This window comes from Ranitomeya variabilis, chromosome 8 (genome assembly GCF_051348905.1).
Source record: "Ranitomeya variabilis isolate aRanVar5 chromosome 8, aRanVar5.hap1, whole genome shotgun sequence".
Classification (NCBI taxonomy): Eukaryota; Metazoa; Chordata; class Amphibia; order Anura; family Dendrobatidae; genus Ranitomeya; species Ranitomeya variabilis.
In genome coordinates, this window is record NC_135239.1 from 175,557,197 (window position 1) to 175,572,980 (window position 15,784).

Here is a 15,784-nt window from a genome sequence, read left to right on the forward strand (position 1 = left end):
CAGAGGGGCTCTTCCGGCATTCCGAAGGAGGACCAGTTAGGAACACAATTGTCATCAGTCTGGAGGAGAGTTAAACAGAGCCTGTTGAGTGTGGGTGCTAGGTTCAAATGTGTGACTGACAGTAGGCGTGTGCCAGGACCAGACCTGAGTGTGGATGACTGGGTGTGGTTATCCACAAAAAACATAAGACTCAAATACCATCCCTTAAATTGGGTCCACGGTTTATTGGTCCATTTAGGGTCACCGCCGTCATTAACCCAGTAGCGTACCGATTGGAGCTCCCTACGGTGTATAAGATACACAACGTGTTCCACAGGTCTCTTCTAAAGAAGGTGTTGGGTTCTGTGGATGCGGCGCCTATGCCACCTCCAGTCTTGGTGGATGGTAATTTGGAGTTTGAAGTCTCCAAGGTGGTTGACTCTCATGTAGTGCATCGCACTTTACAGTACTTGGTACACTGGCATGGTTATGGGCCTGAGGAGAGGTCCTGGGTACCAGCCTTGGACGTTCATGCTGACCGGCTGGTCAGGTTGTTTCACTGCCTTCATCCGGACAAGCCGGGTCCTATTAGCCGTGAGGGCCCTCGGGTCCCTCGTAGAAGGCGGGGTACTGTCATGTCGGACGCTGTTCGGACCAGGTCGTCCGACAGACAGCGGTAATTCCACTTTTGACCACTATTTACTCATTGGCGTCTGCTAGATTTTATCTAGCTGTTTCGGGGTTAATTTACATAATCCTTGGATTGGAAGCTGGGCCATGCCCACTGCCTTTAAATAGTTCTCCTGATCTTTGGGCGTCGCCGATTATAGCTTCTGTCTTGTGCGTTGTTATCTCGGTCTGGTGAGGAGAGCTGGTGGTTGGAGATTCGTTGCTGGTGGTGTATTTTCCTTTGTCTTATTTACTCCTTCCTATATTTGTATTTATTTTGCCCTGCACATTTATAGTGTATTCCTGAGTGACTGCGGCGTGGTGTATATTTTCCTTTATCCTTGTCTGTGCTAACTGTGGGTATTGGGGAATAACATCTTCACTGGGTGGTGGGCGGAGGTTTCAGCCTAGGGCTGAGCTCAGGAGACAGGGTGAGGTTCGAGGCCTGGACATGCACACCTTCAGTGTAAACTCCAGGTAGAGGGTCAGTCAGGATTTCCCTAGTCTGAGGAAAACTGCAGGGGCCCGGGTTATTAGCTCTCGCTCACCTAGTCTCTCCCTGACAATTGTCTCACTTGCTGTATCGGGGGCCCTTATCCAAGAAGGGCTAGGAGTCTCCCGAGAAGGAAGACGATATTGGGACAAGTTTGCAGCTACATATTTTATAATGTTTTAATTCTTGCACAAACTCTTCCCTTAAGGTCTGGTATGGTCGAGGATGACCACAATTAAAGTATGGGTGAATGTAGTAGTAGAGGAGCTGATGGTCTGCTCCATGACACTGAGGGGTTAAATGTGTTTTATATTGAGGCATATTGTCAGGGGCAACACTCACTGGGGCTGCAGTCTAGCGTAGGCAGGGTTAACTGTAATCGTCGGCCCAGTTTGGGGTTGGGTAACAGCCTTAGTGCCAAGTTCAGGAAGTGACAATTCAGTGCAGGACAGTGGTGTGAAGTGACAGCAGCAGTCTCACACATTGGGCTGCTAAGGGACCCCACTGCAGGGCAGTGTGTTGTCAAAAATACCCTTCCACGTGATTCCGTCTGCCAGCCTGGGGAACCTTGAGATGGACGTCTGGGCCCATGGGTGCCCTCAGCCTGTGAAGCTTAGACTCTATGAGTTGGGAGGTGTTGCAATTCGGGTGTACTGCTAGTGGTGATGAAGACTTCCTAGTGCTAGTGATATATACTCTACCTATACTGAGAGTCAAGGCTGAAGTTGTGTCCGGCACCTGTGGGGATGATGACAACCCATATCCTATTTGCCTGCTTGTAAAAATTGCCCAGGAAAAGTTTGATTGTTTTTATAAAACAAGTGTCTCCTAGATTGATTGCTGCCAAGGTTCTGGAAGAGGAAAACCTGGAGCCAATAGAGGTCTGCAGGCCAGAAGTAAGTATGATGCACCCCACACACAGCAGCACACCGACACAGGGACATACGTTGTCTGTAGAATGCCAGAGCGAGTGGGAGCAGCAACTCGCCCACATCTAAAGAGAAGTCACCAGGAACCTACTTTGGACTAATGTCAGAGACGTACAGACGGCAGTCGGCTGCTCGCAGTATGCTTTCTCTGAAACCCATGGGACAGTCCAGGAAGTCTAAGGAAGGAAAGCCATAGTCATAAAAGAACCCTACCAGTGGTAGTATATGAGATTCCATCAACTCTTTCATGCAGGCCGATTCACAAAAGTCACCATCAGGAGACCTGCACCAAACTTGCAGACAGCCACAAGCCACATATGGCTTATTAGTCACAGATAAGGGATCCCTAATCTACATGGTGTGGGGCGGATTGTGAGGCTTTGAGTGGTGAACAGAAGGCAGAGAACCCTCACTACCTGTCACTTTATTCAATATGTGCCATAACTTAAGGAACATTTTTTTCTTATTTCTAAACAGTAAAACCTTTATATGTTTTGGCTGTAATAAAATCAATTATAAAGACTAAATAGATTTCATTGTTCTTTATAAAACAATAAGGTGTTTGGATGTCATAAAGGATGGTTCCTTGCTCTGCCGTCCAGTGAATGATTGCCATGGAGTCGGCTTCACCCGATTGACTCGCTGCATCTTCTCCGTGAGAGCAGTTGATCACTGAGGGCATTGAGCTGAAGTTTAGGGTGTTAGCTTGGGTTGTCTCCAGCCCGAGCAGGTGGGATCTGACATCATACATTCTGTATGTGATCGGTCTTCAGACTGGATGTTGATGTTGCAGTTGGTTCTTATTTGCAGTCTTGATCTTCTATGTTTTGCCTCATCCGGTGTCACTGGAGGCTTCATTTCTCCATAATAACAATTTCTCTTCAGTCTGGGGGACGGTTGGTGGAATGACCCAGCCTATGTCTTTTAGGATGTCCCTGTGAGAAAATGATAAAAGATGTTATGGAAAACTCTGTGGACTCTTGCACACGACGCACTATGGCATTTATGGTTTTATATATCAATGAGTAATTCAATCTTTTAATTTGTCTGATGAAAACGTCATCTTCTGGCAGAACATTTACTCCACCGTAAATAGAGACTGGAGACTTTAGCTTTAGGGCGCTATAATAAATAAAAGTGAATGTTCCTGTGCTTGTGCTGTCAGGGAGTAGAACGCTTGCACACAACATTCGTCATATTTATGCTGCGCAGAATAACTCAATCAGTTCCGCAACACATAGAAATGGGCAGAATATTGTTACAAGGCTCAGGTAGGATAACTGTAACCCACATAAAAGGTAAATGTCTGCTTTGTGCACTCACCTGATAAATGAAGAAAATTACACAAGAATGGTGCTCTGTGCATGAAAGATGGAAATGGCGGCTGACCCTGTGCCGCACCTCCCGCTGTGCCCCGTCCAGGAGTGACGCTTAGGTTCCTATGAAATATATATATAGACATTACATGTGACAATCTCTTGTGCCAAATCACATGGCAGCATAATACACAACAACTATCACTTATAATTGGACAATAAAATAAAATACTCACTGTTTCTGCATCACTGCTGGCAATGAATTCCCTCAATGGAACACAAGGGTTCTCCAGGCATCAAATAAAAATACAGTCACTGGCGGGTGGAATCGCATATTGGGGTCATTAACTACTACCAGAATCTCCCCATAGTTTTCCAGATGTGCTTCGAACAGAAACTGAGGCTGGCTGTTAATGTGCCTGCAGAGTGGACAGCTGTTATTGTCCAGTAGCCATCTTCCAATGCACGCAAGGTGGAAGAAGTGGGAGCACTGCATGTGGCTGATTCGATCCCCAGGTGCAAAGTCATCCAGACAGATGGCACATGTCGCTGGTGGGTCCTCGGCTGACCTTACGGAGGTGGGGAGTAGCAGCATGGATGAATTCACCACTGCAAGCCGGGTGGTAATGGGAGATGGGTTAGCATCTTCAGACCTTTCCGGTGCTGCTGCTGCTGGTGGTGGTGGTGGTGGTGGTGGTCTTCTTTGTCTCTGCCTTCTACCTCTAGTGTTAACAGGCGCTATCGCCATTCTTCTTTGTCGGGCAATCCTGCCCCTTGTCCTGTGGGCTATAGGGGAATCCTCCCTGCTATGCCGCGATGTTCCTGTGTGAAAAAGATAAACACATATAAGGACTTTCTCCTGTAGAATATTTTCCCCTATACGGAATATAGATTTTAGAGACCTGTGTATGGACGTATTAGTGGATCTTTATGCCCTTCCCCATCTTACCTGATGTAGAAGGTCTTGTGATCTCATTTGATGAAGGCTCTTCTGGGACTTGGGATGGATTAGAATTGTCCCTTGAAGCCATGATCCTCTCAGTGTGGGGCAAGATGGTGGAACTCTCTTAGCCCTGAAGACACTGAATAACGCTGACCAAAATAAATCTTCACGATAAACGCTCAAGAAATATTTCCTTGTCTTTGCCAAAAAATAACAAAGTCAAAAGGGAGCACTCGCTAGAGATACTTCTCTTACATGTGTGCACCGATCAACACAACAACAGCCCCTTTAACAGCCGAGGCCATTGTTATGTCATAATGTCATCACCTGACATTCCATGGTCCGTGTTCCATGATGTGTCCTGATGTCACTGTCTACCTCATCATGCAGCTCTGGGCCACAGACTGGATATGCCTGTACCCTTATATAATGCCATGTATTATTGGGATATACATGGAATTACTAATCGTTTGTACAAAATAAAACAAAAAACTGATTTTAATAACAAAATCATTTATAATTCAAGTGAATTAGTTATTTCACTTGATTTGTTTTAAATCACAAGGTAAATAGCATAAAATATAAAGGTGAAATGGTTTTATTTATGCATTACCCCATTTAAAAAATAAATTCAAACTACCCCCTAAGGACCTGGTTTTCGTTTCGAGATCCATAACTTCTTTTATTTTTCCCTCCACAAAACCATATTTGGGTTTTGTTTCTTTGTGGGACGAGTTGTAGTTTGGGATGACACCAGAGGCGTAGCTACGGTTTTGGCTAAGGGAGGGAGAAACTTCTGAGTGGGCCCCAACCAGGTAACTCTGATTACAACTGGGTGATGCACCCTAATAGTGGAGGAGAACCTCAGCAGATGACTGCGCTGTTACTGAAAATAATCTCTCTATATCAAGACCAACATGGATATTACCGCCATATGGTCAGTGGTAGATACCAGTCTCCATAGGCAGACTCTATATAGTATAATATACTCCCCACAGAAAGACTTCACATAGTATAATACACCCCCCATAGGCAGACTCTATAGTATACTGCTCCCCCACATAGGCAGACTCTATAGTATAATGCAGAACCCCATAGGCAGACTCTATAGTTTAATACAATCCTCCATAGGCAAACTAATATAATGCAGCCCCCCATAGGCAGACTCTATTATAATGCAACCCCCCATAGGAAGACTGTTATATAATGCACCTGCCCCATAGGCAGACTGTAATATAATGCAGCACTCCATAATCAGACTCTCTACTATAATGCATCAGTGATGTCAGATGCTGACGGGATGATGTGAGAGGGAGCATAATGCTCTTTCCCTCATCAAGGCTGTCACCTGTATCAGCATCCAGCCGATATAGTTGAACCTGTGATGATGGGTGGGGACCGGGCCCCGACGCCTGCTGAAGTTGCCCATTGCGGTCAGGTGGCAAAACAGGGAGATCGATTCCTTCTGCACTGCTGCAGAATGTAACTGTATCGGCGCACTGTGCACGCGGATAGTTATAGTAGCCTAGCTCCAGATCGGCCCCCTCAGAGCACGAGGCCCAGGACGACTGCCCCCCAGTAGCTACACTACTGGATGACACCAATACTTTGTATTGTAAAATGAATAGAGGGCAAAAAAAAGAATTCAAGGCCAAGTTCGGTAAAATTGCAACCTCCTTCCCCCCCACCACCCACGTAATTCTACCATCATTTTTTGGGTTTTGCTTTTATAGCATATGGTAAAAGTGACCTGGCAGCATGGTTCTACAGGTCAGTACCTGGGGGCACAAAACTTGTCTTTTTTTGTTGCTATTTTGTATTTACTTCCTTTTGGTGAAAACAATTCTGAAATATTTTTCCGTTACTTGAGCTGTATGAGGGCTTTTTTTGCAATCTGAGTGGATGGATTTTGATCCCATTGCAATTTTTTTTTTTATTGCATTATTTATTTTACTGGGTTTTTTTTAAGGAAGAGCGGTGGCTAAAAAGTGATAATTCTAGGTTACCGATTTTGATAGATCAGCCTTTTTTTCAGATATATTTTATATATATATATATACACTCACCGGCCACTTTATTAGGTACACCTGTCCAACTTCTTGTTAACACTTAATTTCTAATCAGCCAATCACATGGCGGCAACTCAGTGCATTTAGGCATGTAGACATGGTCAAGACAATCTCCTGCAGTTCAAACCGAGTATCAGTATGGGGAAGAAAGGTGATTTGAGTGCCTTTGAACGTGGCATGGTTGTTGGTGCCAGAAGGGCTGGTCTAAGTATTTCAGAAACTGCTGATCTACTGGGATTTTCACGCACAACCATCTCTAGGGTTTACAGAGAATGGTCCGAAAAAGAAAAAAAATCCAGTGAGCGGCAGTTCTGTGGGCGGAAATGCCTTGTTGATGCCAGAGGTCAGAGGAGAATGGGCAGACTGGTTCGAGCTGATAGAAAGGCAACAGTGACTCAAATCGCCACCCGTTACAACCAAGGTAGGCCTAAGAGCATCTCTGAACGCACAGTGCGTCGAACTTTGAGGCAGATGGGCTACAGCAGCAGAAGACCACACCGGGTACCACTCCTTTCAGCTAAGAACAGGAAACTGAGGCTACAATTTGTACAAGCTCATCGAAATTGGACAGTAGAAGATTGGAAAAACGTTGCTTGGTCTGATGAGTCTCGATTTCTGCTGCGACATTCGGATGGTAGGGTCAGAATTTGGCGTAAACAACATGAAAGCATGGATCCATCCTGCCTTGTATGGAGCATCTTTGGGATGTGCAGCCGACAAATCTGCGGCAACTGTGTGATGCCATCATGTCAATATGGACCAAAATCTCTGAGGAATGCTTCCAGCACCTTGTTGAATCTATGCCACGAAGAATTGAGGCAGTTCGGAAGGCAAAAGGGGGTCCAACCCGTTACTAGCATGGTGTACCTAATAAAGTGGCCGGTGAGTGTATATATATATATATATATATATATATATATATATATATATATATATATATATATATATATATATATACAGTTATATGAGAAAGTTTGGGCACCCCTATTAATCTTAAGCTTAATGTTTTATAAAAGTTGTTTTTTTTGCAACAGCTATTTCAGTTTCAAATATCTAATAACTGTTGGACACAGTAATGTTTCTGCCTTGAAATGAGGTTTATTGTACTAACAGAAAATGTGCAATCTGCATTCAAACAAAATTTGACAGGTACATAAGTATGGGCACCTCACCAGAAAAGTGACATTAATATTTAGTAGATCCTCCTTTTGCAAAAATAACAGCCTCTAGTCGTTTCCTGTAGCTTTTAATGAGATCCTGGATCCTGGATGAAGGTATTTTTGACCATTCCTCTTTACAAAACAATTCCAGTTCAGTTAAGTTTGATGGTCGCCGAGCATGGACAGCCCTCTTCAAATGATCCCACAGATGTTCAATGATATTCAGGTCTGGGGACTGGGATGGCCATTCCAGAACAGTGTAATTGTTCCTCTGCATGAATGCCTGAGTAGATTTGGAGCGGTGTTTTGGATCATTGTCTTGCTGAAAGATCCATCCCCTGCGTAACTTCAACTTTGTCACTGATTCATGAACATTATTGTCAAGAATCTGCTGATACTGAGAGGAATCCATGCGTCCCTCAACTTTAACAAGATTCCCGGTGCCGGCATTGGCCACACAGCCCCAAAGCATGATGGAACCTCCACCAAATTTTACTGTGGGTAGCAAGTGTTTTTCTTGGAATGCTGTGTTTTTTTGCCGCCATGCATAACGCCTTTTTGTATGACCAAACAACTCAATCTTGGTTTCATCAGTCCACAGGACCTTCTTCCAAAAAGAAATTGGCTTCTCCAAATGTGCTTTTGCATACCTCAGCCGACTGTTTGTGGCGTGTTTGCAGAAACGGCTTCTTTCGCATCACTCTCCCATACAGCTTCTCCTTGTGCAAAGTGCGTTGTATAGTTGACCGATGCACAGTGACACCATCTGCAGCAAGTTGATACAGCAGCTCTCTGGAGGTGGTCTGAGGATTGTCCTTGACTGATCTCACCATTTTTTCTCTGCCTTTCTGATGTTTTTCTTGGCCTGCCACTTCTGGCCTTAACAAGAACTGTACCTGTGTTATTCCATTTTCCTTACTATGTTCCTCACAGTGGAAATTGACAGGTTAAATCTCTTAGGCAGCTTTTTGTATCCTTCCCCTGAACAACTATGTTGAATAATCTTTGTTTTCAGATCATTTGACAGTTGTTTTGAGGAGCCCATGATGCCACTCTTCAGAGGAGATTCAAACAGGAGAACAACTTGCAACTTGCAAATGGCCACTTTAAGTAGCTTTTCTCATGATTGCATACACCTGGCTATAAAGTTCAAAGCTCAATGAGGTTACAAAACCAAAAAAAGTGCTTTAGTAAGTCAATAAAAAGTAGGTTGGAGTATTTAAAACAAGAAAATGATAAGGGTGCCCATACTTATGCACCTGACAAATTTTGTTTGAATGCAGATTGCATATTTTCTGTTAGTACAATAAACCTCATTTCAAGGCAGAAACATTACTGTGTCCAATATATATATATACAGTACAGACCAAATTTTTGGACACACCTTCTCATTTAACGTTTTTTCTGTATTTTCATGACTATGAAAATTGTCAATTTGCACACTCTTGGCATTCTCTTGATTCCTTGATTCTCTTCTCCACAGTCGTTGGAGAAGGTACGATATATACATTCGTTCAATTGTAGGTGGCGTGAGATCAGTGAAATTTTGTCTAGACACTGGAAGGTGTTACAACTAGATCCGGTCCTTCTTGATTACTTACCATCCAAACTGGCTATCTCCTCTGGAAGGTCTCAGAACTTTTGTGATGTTTTAGTACATAGTCACTACAAGAAGAAAGCTGTATCTTTTTGGATCACGGGGCCCAAAGTGGGGTTGTCGTCCATGTGGGACTTGTGTAGCCTGTCCAGATATAGAAAGATGTTCCACTTCTTCTAATGCTGAAGAGAATAGGATATTCAATATTCTCTATCCCATTACTTGCACCACCACAACAGTTATATACTGTGCAAGTTGCCCATGTAACCTTATAATAGGTTGGTTTAACCTCCAGAGAAGTTAGATGTAGGGTTCGAGAGCACGTCCTTGACATTAGAGCAGCTCAGACTAATTCTGATATTGACTCTCTTAAAACACTACCTAAACACTTCAAGCTAGTCCATCAATGTGATGAGTCGCTGCTCAAAGTCAGGGGTATTGATCAAATTATTCTTAGTGCAAGAGTTGGGGACCTTAAGAGACATCGCGCCCAAATTGAGGCAAATTGGATCTTTAGGTTGGACACACTAGCACCCAAAGGCCTTAATGAACAAATCTCTTACAGTGCATTTGTATTTCACTTTCTTTTAGCTTCATCAATCATCATGTCATCAAGCCTCAGAAACAAATAAAGTTTTCTCCATTCCATCCATATCTTATATATATTTGGACTTCGGTCCTCTCTACATGTTTGTTTGTCCTTTATTATGTCACTGTATCACTCGTTCACACGCGTGTTGCACTACACTTCTTCACTTTATTTAATGCATATATTGATATATTTATACTTTTGTATTTACTATTATATCTGTTTTTCTTCTGGGTATATATTTTTGCCCATATTATGTTATGCACTTGTCACTTTATACATGCTATTTATGATTACCCCTATTATGTATATGGATGGTATTATTTTATTTTTTTATGTGTTATATCTATACTAGATGTCAGTATTTTTAATCTTTCTATTTTTTCTGGCCAGTATGGTAACTACTTTTAGCCATATTCCACTGTAGCCTTTTCTTTATGAAATATCATTAACTTTGCTCCATCATTTATGCCCTGATAGGTTGCGTAGCCTCCTTAGTACCCATCTAACGATGTGATTTATCCCATCTCCTGGCTATTTCTCCCTGTCCTTTGTATTTCACTCTGGTGCGCAACATTGTGGTGCATCATTTCCTGATCCGGGGGTGTTCAGTGCTGCATGCGCTCCTGTGTGGAGCACCTTACATCCTTCAGCCGCACCTTGCGGTCATTGCTTTCTCCGTATTCATGCATTCGACCTTGGGACGCATGACCGCAGTACGTCATTACCGCTTCCAGGGTTGCTTCATGCTATGCGTTCCTGTTGGAGAACTGGACATTACTTTTCGGCTGCACCTTTTGTGTTCCACGGTTGGACGCATCGTTGCTACATGTCACTTCTGGTTCCAGAGGTGCCTCTCTGTGGCAGCATTCCACTGTGGAACGCATACATCTTTATAGGCTTTTGATTTGCATTTTATATGGCCAAGGCTTTTTCTGCTGATGCCCAATATAGCATCATTGTTATGGGCGTATGTTATTTTTTCCTTGCTGGCAATTAGTCTATTTCATCATGCCACAACACTTGTTATTAGGAACCATTAAGTTTGATTGGCCTGTGTGACATATAAATAAACCCCCCATTCACTTCCCCCCAAACTCATTGAGAAAGCCACTGGGCGAAACGTACATTGGAGTCACAGGAGCCACGGAATACTGACTACTGGTAGATATTTATACATTATATCCCTTCTTTTCATGCTTTCTATGCACTTTACTTCTAGATATGTTTGTCTAAAAGATTCTTTGCACTATATAGTCTAAGTATATGGGATTCTTATCATGTTTAACTGTTATTTGGTCAGTATTCCCGCCAATGATTTTCCTGTACTATGGTTTCTGATGATGTTCTTTGGTCCCCTATTTCATGTTTTTTATGATATAATTCACTAAAATTTGATATATTTTATAAGTTTGTTTTTTGTTTCCTTTTGGTTTATTCACCTATTTCTGGGTACATTAAGAAAAATAGTTAAACAATACTATCCGTTATTATTTAGAATGGCACTTCCATATTTTTGACACGGAAACAAAAATACTCAAACCTACAGTAAGGACTGGGCAACGAAGAGATCCATAAAACAGGGAGATTTTATTAAATATCAAAATGTGTTAAAACGCAAAGAATACAGTAAGCAAAAATGTCATATAGGGGATGCTGGGTGAGACAAATGGTATGGATATAGTGGGCAGGGAGGTATAGTTGTAATGATATTTTAGTACTGTGACTATAATCCTCTCCAAGTATGCTTACAACCACAATCTGGCATTATCCATAGTCAAAATGTAATACTACGTAAAAATAGGCACAAAAGAATATATGGTAACGGTAATATGAGTAAAGACCTATTATAATGAAAACGCTCCTCAAGGTGCTGCACAGTGGTCTTATGGAGGTACACAGCCAAATAAGAAACACTTGGTGGGGACAGAAATGCTTCCCAGACTTAAAAACACATAGGTGATTATAGATTAAGAGTATCTATCAAAGAAAGACTGCAGCAACTGAGTGGTAAGTACCTTACCGTGTGACTGCAGTAAATGTGCCAGGACAGAGTGTTCACCCAGGCGTCTGCTCAACCGATGCGCATTTCGCCGCCAGCTTCTTCCGGGGGTGAAAAATGTACATTTCTCTGGAATAACACATCGGTTCACAGATATCAATGAATCACTTTATTCAACTTTCTATGACCTACGATCCCATATAGACGGCTTAGGGGGGTTGATCCTTCTGACTGACTCCCTTTAAATTATAGCAAATGCATGGAGCCATTTGAGGCTATGTCTACTCCCTCAAAATTCTGGTGACCTTTGAGAAAATGTAGGTGCCAGTGGCATAACAACCGCGGTTGCCACCGCAATCAGGCCTGCATGTGAGGTGCCTACCGACACCAAGCCCCATTACTTCAGCTGGATGTGCGTCCTTGGACACTCATCGAATTGTAGTGTATTGCTGGGCACAAACTCACCGTTTCCTTGCACTGAAATACATACTCGTACAGCCGACCAGAGGACAGCAGCTGGTGTCGGCATGTACATGACTGGGGCGCATGGCAGTGACGTCATGCGCTCCCAACACTTGGAGGCTGAAGTCAGCTGCAGGCTTCAAAAGATTTTCTGTAAAAATTAGTGACGCTATGATTGCCCATTTTGGTAATCTTCAAGTTTCATGGACTAGGTTTTTGAACAAGGAAAAACTACTGCTGTGTTGGCCCTTGGTGAAAATGTGGACATGGACACTCTGCTTCCAGCGTCCGTACCAAGAAGCGCTGATGCTGCTGAAGGTTTTAAAATTTTGAAAAGAAAGAAATATAATAGATGATGGATTGTGTCACTTGCTGTATCGGAGCCCTTATCCAAGAAGGGCTAGGTGTCTCCCGAGAAGGAAGAAGATATTGGGACAAGTTTGCAGCTTCATATTTTATAATGTTTTAATTCTTGCACAAACTCTTCCCTTAAGGTCTGGTATGGTCAAGGATGACCATAATTAAAGTATGGGTGAATGTAGTAGTAGAGGAGCTGATGGTCTGCTCCATGACACTGAGGGGTTAAATGTGTTTTATATTGAGGCATATTGTCAGGGGCAACACTCACTGGGGCTGCAGTCTAGCGTAGGCAGGGTTAACTAATGGTCGGCCCAGTTTGGGGTTGGGGAACAGCCTTAGTGCCAAGTTCAGGAAGTGACAATTCGGTGTAGGACAGTGGAGTGAAGTGACAGCAGCAGTCTCACACATTGGGCTGCTAGGGACCCCACTGCAGGGCAGTGTGTTGTCAAAAATACCCTTCCACGTGATTCCGTCTGCCAGCCTGGGGAACCTCGAGATGGACGTCTGGGCCCATGGGTGCCCTCAGCCTGTGAAGCTCAGACGATATGAGGCGGGAGGTGTTGCAATCCGGGTGCACTGCTAGTGGTGATGAAGACTTCCTAGTGCTAGTGAATATATACACTACCTATACTGAGAGTCATGGCTGAAGTTGTGTCCGGTACCTGTGGGAATGATGACAACCCATATCCTATATGCCTGCTTGTAAAAATTCCCCAGGAAAAGTTTGATTGTTTTTATAAAACCTTGATTGCTGCCAAGGTTCTGGAAGAGGAAAACCTGGAGCCAATAGAGGTCTGCAGGCCAGAAGTAAGTGTGATGCACCCCACACACAGCAGCACCCCGACACAGGGACATGTGTTGTCTGTAGAGTGCCAGAGCGAGTGGGAGCAGCAACTCGCCCACGTCTAAAGAGAAGTCACCAGGAACCTACTTTGGACTAATGTCAGAGACGCACAGACGGCAGTCGGCTGCTCGCAGTATGCTTTCTCTGAAACCCATGGGACAGTCCAGGGAGTCTAAGGAAGGAAAGCCATAGTCGTAAACGAACCCTACCAGTGGTAGTATATGAGGATCCATCAACTCTTTCATGCAGGGTGATGTACAAAAGTCACCATCAGGAGACCTGCACCAAACTTACAGACAGCCACGAGCCACATGTGGCTTATTAGTCACAGATAAGGGACCCCTAATCTACATGGTGTGGGGGGGATTGTGAGGCTTTGAGTGGTGAACAGAAGGCAGAGAACCCTCACTACCTGTCACTTTATTCAATATGTACCATAGCTTAAGGAACATTTTTTTCTTATTTCTAAACAGTAAAACCTTTATATGTTTTGGCTGTAATAAAATCAGTTATAAAGACTAAATAGATTTAATTGTTCTTTATAAAACAATAAGGTGTTTGGATGTCATAAAGGATGGTTCCTTGCTCTGCCGTCCAGTGAATGATTGCCATGGAGTCGGCTTCACCCGATTGACTCGCTGCATCTTCTCCGTGAGAGCAGTTGATCACTGAGGGCATTGAGCTGGAGTTTAGGGTGTTAGCTTGGGTTGTCTCCAGCCCGAGCAGGTGGGATCTGACATCATCCATTCTGTATGTGATCGGTCTTCAGACTGGATGTTGATGTTGCAATTGGTTCTTATTTGCAGTCTTGATCTTCTATATTTTGCCTCATCCGGTGTCACTGGAGGCTTCATTTCTCTATAATAACAATTTCTCTTCAGTCTGGGGGACGGTTGGTGGAATGACCCAGCCTATATCTTTTAGGATGTCCCTGTGAGAAAATGATAAAATGTTATGGAAAAGTATGGACTATTGCACACGACGCACTATGGCATTTATGGTTTTATATATCAATGAGTAATTCAATCTTTTAATTTTTCTGATGAAAATGTCATCTTGAAAGATGGAAAATGGCTGCTGACCCTGTGCCGCACTGGATGGACTGTGCCGCACCTCCCGCTGTGCCCCCTCCAGGAGTGATGCTTAGGTTCCTATGAAATATATATATATATATTACATGTGACAATCTCTTGTGCCAAATCACATGGCAGCATAATACACAACAACTATCACTTATAATTGGACTATAAAATACTCACTGTTTCTGCATCACTGCTGGCAATGAATTCCCTCAATGGAACACAAGGGTTCTCCAGGCATCAAATAAAAATACAGTCACTGGCGGGTGGAATCTCATATTGGGGTCATTAACTACTACCAGAATCTCCCCATAGTTTTCCAGATGTGCTTCGAACAGAAACTGAGGCTCGCTGTTAATGTGCCTGCAGAGTGGACAGCTGTTATTGTCCAGTAGCCATCTTCCAATGCACGCAAGGTGGAAGAAGTGGGCGCACTGCATGTGGCTAACTTGATCCCCAGGTGTAAAGTCATCCAGACAGATGGCACATGTCGCTGGTGGGTCCTCGGCTGACCTTACGGAGGTGGGGAGTAGCAGCATGGATGAATTCACCACTGCAAGCCGGGTGGTAATGGGAGATGGGTTAGCATCTTCAGACCTTTCCGGTGCTGCTGCTGCTGGTGGTGGTGGTGGTGGTCTTCTTTGTCTCTGCCTTCTACCTCTAGTGTTAACAGGCGCTATCTCCATTCTTCTTTGTCGGGCAATCCTGCCCCTTGTCCTGTGGGCTATAGGGGAATCCTCCCTGCTATGCCGCGATGTTCCTGTGTGAAAAAGATAAACACATATAAGGACTTTCTCCTGTAGAATATTTTCCCCTATACGGAATATAGATTTTAGAGACCTGTGTATGGACGTATTAGTGGATCTTTATGCCCTTCCCCTTCTTACCTGATGTAGAAGGTCTTGTGATCTCATTTGATGAAGGCTCTCCTGGGACTTGGGATGGATTAGAATTGTCCCTTGAAGCCATGATCCTCTCAGTGTGGGGCAAGATGGTGGAACTCTCTTAGCCCTGAAGACACTGAATAACGCTGACCAAAATAAATCTTCACGATAAACGCTCAAGAAATATTTCCTTGTCTTTGCCAAAAAATAACAAAGTCAAAAGGGAGCACTCGCTAGAGATACTTCTCTTACATGTGTGCACCGATCAACACAACAACAGCCCCTTTAACAGCCGAGGCCATTGTTATGTCATAATGTCATCACCTGACATTCCATGGTCCGTGTTCCATGATGTGTCCTGATGTCACTGTCTACCTCATCATGCAGCTCTGGGCCACAGACTGGATAT

At 43.6% G+C, this 15,784-nt stretch overlaps 1 long non-coding RNA gene across 1 annotated transcript; it reads right to left on the reverse strand.

Annotated features, from left to right (window-relative positions):
* Nucleotides 1-13,961: 13,961 nt before the first annotated feature.
* Nucleotides 13,962-15,237, reverse strand: LOC143787552 (uncharacterized). The gene is made up of 3 exons (XR_013218394.1): nucleotides 14,672-15,237; nucleotides 14,495-14,563; nucleotides 13,962-14,343 (listed from the first exon to the last, which is right to left on the reverse strand). It is a non-coding gene; the product is annotated as an uncharacterized LOC143787552 (long non-coding RNA).
* Between the last annotated feature and the right edge of the window lie 547 nt (nucleotides 15,238-15,784).